Below are 5,213 nucleotides of genomic sequence, written 5' to 3'. Positions count from 1 at the left end.
GGCAGGTTTGGTTCTCACGTGTCCTGGGCCTGAAGGACAAGGAAGGGGCGGAGTAAACGATTCAGAGGCGTGTCTGCCAGAGGCCCCGCCTCCCTCCGAAGCGTGAGCGGGACACAGCCACGCCCCAGCACGTTAGCCTTCCCCCGGCAAGGCGATCCCTCGCCGACCTTTTCTTTAACCATTCAATCCAGGCCACACCTTCCGCGTGCGAACAAAAGGCAGGGACGTTCAGCGGTATGATGTCACCACGCTTGACTCAGGAATTCTGGGAGTTGAAGTCCACGAGTCATAAAAGAGCCGAGGTTGCCTACCCCCTGCCCTAAACCGTGTTGAACAAGCCGTAGGTTGGTGTAGTGTGAAATTAGGCAGTTTATTCAGTTGGGCTTCTTCGTAGTAAGCGTATTTAGGAATGCAGTCTTTTTTTAATTTTTTTAATTTTTTTAATCCCATTTATATCCCCGCCCTTCTCCGAAGACTCAGGGCGGCTTACAATCTAAGCACAATCAGTGTGCTTAGCAATTTACTTTACGCTCTGCGTTATTTGTTAATCATGCTGTTTTAACTTGGTTTAAAAAAGACGAGGTTTTGTTTTCAGTTGTGTTTCAATCCATGCAGAGAACTATTTTTAAACGAGAATAAAGGAACCAGTTTGCACGTGTTGGAGAATGCATCGTTTCCTTGCACACCTGAGCCAATTTTTGACACAGCAGATGAAGGAAGATGTGAAGTTTTCTTCATCTTGTTCTGTATTTCATCAGACATATTATTAATGGAATGAATCTCTTGATTAAGAGGCAATAAAAATGTCCTCTCTCTCCAGGAAATAGCTTGGGAAAAAGAGAGGCTTTTCTGTCCCATGTATTTCTTTAAAAAATCTAAATATAATAGCTATTAGCATTCACTGATAACTGTGAATATTTGCATTCAAGACCATTACGATATGAACATTTTTTGTTTTAATGGGAACTTCTGCCACTTAATGGCATTGCACAGTACTCTTAGCCCTCTGTGTATGCTCAAGAGCATATCCTGTAACAAGCATACCCTGTAACAATTTCCAAGAGGAGGAGAGAATGTTGAGGGGACATTGTTCTGAATGAATACAGAGTTCATTTTCAGTCAGAGATAGAAGTGGTGTGTATTTTAGAATAAAGCCCTGGTCTAAATAAAGGTATCTGTTGAGGTTTAGCTGCAACTTGGTGGGAAAAGTTGCACATTTACATTTTTTACATGTACACATACCCACAACACCTTGAGATGCATTGTAAGTTTGTGGCTCTGGGTTAGGACACTGAGCTTGTCGATCTGAAGGTCGGCAGTTTGGCGGGTCGAATCCCGAGTGCCGTGTAGCAGAGTGAGCGCCTGTTACTCGTCCTAGCTTCTGCCAACCTAGCAGTTCGAAAGCATGTAAAAATGCAAGTAGAAAAATAGGGACCACTATGGTGGGAAGGTAACTGTTCTGTGTGCCTTTGGCATCCAGTCATGCCGGCCACATGACCACGGAGACGTCCTCAGACAAGCGCTGGCTCTTCGGCTTTGAAACGGAGATGAGCACCGGCCCCTAGAGTTGGAAACGACTAGCACGCATGTGTGCGGTAACCTTTACCTTTTACCTTATATTAAAAGATGATACATTGGCATAATTATGCCACACATACACACATATACACACTGTTAATGAACATTCCTTTTGTGAGTTACAGGTAGTCCTCGACTTACGACTATTTGTTTAGTGACCATTTAAAGTTACAGCGGCACTGAAAAAAGTGACGTATGATCAGCTTTCACACTTAAGATTGTTATAGCATCCCCATGATCACATGGTTAGAATTCAAGCGTTTGGCAACTGGCATGTACTTACAACAGTTGCATTGTCCCAGGGTCATTTAATCACCTTGTGTAAATTTTCCAGCCAGCTTCTGACAAGCAAAGTCAATGGGAGAAGTCAGATTCATTTAATGATCCCATGATTTACTTAAGAACTGCAGTGATTTGCTTAACAAGTGTGGCAAAAAAGTTGTAAAATGGGGCAAAACTCACTTAACAACTGCCTTGCATAGCAACAGAAATTTTGGAGTCAATTGTGGTCATAAATAGGGACTATCTGTAGTTTGCAGTATTTATAGCTCAGTGCTAAGAGCTGTCTCAGCCAGATGGGTGGCATAGAAGTTTAATAAATATAATGGCATGAACTGTGTTATGGTTATTTGTAAGGGCTTTTTTAAAGTAGGTATCTTGCAGCTTTTTCTAATTTCCCTTCAGAGGATAAATATTTTAAAGGTTTGTTTTTATTTAACAATAGACACCCAGAGGTATGTTTAAATGGATATTATATAAACATGCAGACAGAAATTAAAGGACTTTGGAGGATCATGGGAGGAAAAATATAGGCTGATGAAGTACGGTAGCTAAGATTAATTAGCAACATGAACACAAAACTGGTCTTTAATCATTTGGTGGAGAGGGAAGGGCTGCCTTTGGTAAGGCAAAAGTCTGAATGGGCATAGCTTGTTCCTATATATTGGTGTGGTCGAAATTTTCTTTCTGCGATGGGTTGAGAACAAACTTGAGTTTTTCCTGTTGGTTTTCAAAAGAGTGTTAAGCCTTTGTGAAGGCTTAAGCCCATCAGGTTTTGGGTATCTCACCTCAAAATGGGAGACAACTCTGCCAATTTAAGCCCTTCTGAGGATAGAACTTGAGGCTATACATACAAGATGTCTTGCAAATTGTCCCGTGTTCCCCCAAGACAATTTGCTTCTTACATAATTGATCACAAAACATTATTTTATTTATCTTGGCCTCTCTTTTTATCCTCTTTGACTTTCTCTCTTGGATTAGTATGTAGAATGTGAACCATATTGGCCAAGGACAGGAATGTGGGAAGTGATGAATTAACCAACGAAACACCTTGATGTTGTTGGGTGGATATGATGTTGGGTGTTCTGTAAATTTGGTGCTGTCCAGATCTTTTGGGGTATAACCCCAAGCGAGGATGAGCAATGTCTAGGATTCTGATAGCTTTAATTGAAAAGCTCTCTATGGTAGCATTCATACATCATGCAGTTGGAAAAGCTCAATTTAGTGTATGTAGTTTAAAGCAGAGGTCCCCAACCCTCAGTCCATGGTGTGCTGCTGGGCTGCAACCCAATGGGAACTGGCCTGTGCAAGCAATGGGTGAGTGTGCGATTGTGCAAAGCTGTATTTACACAAGCGGCATGCGCATATGCAAAACCATTCCCTCTCCTTTTTGCTGCCGCCAGTCTGCAGAACCAGACAGGATGGGGACCATTGGTTTAAAGGACAGGTATTCTTTCATGCAGATGATTAGGAAAAAAGCTCAGGGTATAATCTGTTTAGTTTTTGAAGATAAGGTGTAGGTGACACTGAAGCTCTGATTAAACAAAGCTAGGTAAAGTCTCTGTTAACGTGAGAGCAACAGCTGAAGACTTCATAATCATATTAAGAGTATCTGCAAGACAGAATGAAGCTAGATAAACTAAATTGAATCTTGAATCCAGCAGAGTGTGATTACTAGACCTATTCTCCATAATCATGAGCAAATAACTACCGTATGTTAGATTAACATGTGGGATATGAAATGGATACGACACAGTTTTCCTCCCAGCAATGGCTATATATTAGCTTCATTTTTGGTAGTATGAACAGTTTATATTTCCACATATTGCATGAATCTTGAAATGAATTAATTAAAAGCTTTTCCTCGCGTTTTTGGTGATGTGTTTTCATCTAATCCTCAAAAGTGGGAGAGAGGTATATCAACCAGAAATTCACTGCCCCAGTTTCATCTTGCTGAGCTTTTGAATGAAGTTCATCAAGACTTGCAGGTAGAATGTACAGGTAGAACTTGCTCTCTATTTGCCTTGTCTAGTGATTGATTGAATGGTGCAGAAAAAATAACTTCGCAACCAGTCCTCAAATTAATGACTGTCACAGTATCCTTTGGTCATACAATCACCATTTGCCTGCTTTGTAACTGGCTTGCAACAAGCAGAGACAGTAGAGAAGCTGGTATAAAAATTGCAAGCTGCAGTCATGTGATGTCTTGTCTAATACCCCCACAGCAATTTGCTTAATGACTGTGGCAGAAGTGAGGTGGTTCACTAAGTCTGTTGTGGTTATATTTTGCTTAATGGGCTGTGGTGACTTAACAACTGAATGGAAAGTGATACCATAAGTCTGTCATGTTCATGTGATTTCCCACTTATGACCCGGTTCTGATGACTGACAACCCCCCCCAGTCATGTGACTACACGTTGGGTGCTTAGCAACCAGCCCTGTTATGATGTCATGAGATGTGGATCTAGAATATCATTGATCAGTCAGCATTAAACGCTTACCATTTTAATATTTTCTTACAGAATTAAATTTATTGCCTTATTGCAGATACATGCTCCAGGGATTGACTGGCAGTATAGTACAAATGCAAATGAAGGTGGTTTTAATTCAGCCAGATGCTGGTTGTAGATAGAGATAATGTGATGGAATGATTCAATTATGGATTAATAATGTTAAATGAAATGGTCTCTTTTGATGCAGACAGCTGTTGATTACTGACAATCATATCTCAGTAATGGAGGATGTTAGATGAGCTAGCACAAGCTGTGATCTTTGAAAATCAGATAGTTCCAAGATTAAATTAGTTGCCTGAGCATTCAAGTGGCAGTGAAATGAATGGTTACAGGTATTAGCATGAATAGCTCAATCTGTTAGGCAGCATAGGTCATGTCTGGAGGATCCTGGGAATCTTAGGTACACACATTAAAATTGCTAAGGTTGAGAAACAATGATGTAGGGAATGCTGGGGACATGTGAGTCAATATACATTTCTGAACAATTTCACAAGTGCAGTAACATTCACACAGACATTTATCTTGGCTTTTTAACAATCTAGGTTTCAATATTCTAAAACTAGAACCTTTAGATTCCCTAACCAATTACAGTGATCTTGGAATATCCAATTTTTGAATTCCCATTCTCACCTGGATACAGATTGCTGAACCTAAAATTTTATAGGCTTTGTTTCTCTTCCTCACAAATTTGTCTTTCCATTTAACTCAATAGCACTGTTTTTTCTGCTGCTTCCAGGAGCTCAGTGGCAACAGAATTTGTAAGTGTTTTTAGCTCCATTGTAATGAAAAATTATTCATGCTAAAATGCAAAATTCAACTCTTGTACCTTGGGGACTTTCATAG

This window comes from Vipera ursinii, assembly GCF_947247035.1.
Source record: "Vipera ursinii genome assembly, chromosome: 1".
In the NCBI taxonomy this organism is placed as follows: Eukaryota; Metazoa; Chordata; class Lepidosauria; order Squamata; family Viperidae; genus Vipera; species Vipera ursinii.
This window is presented reverse-complemented; position numbering follows the sequence as displayed.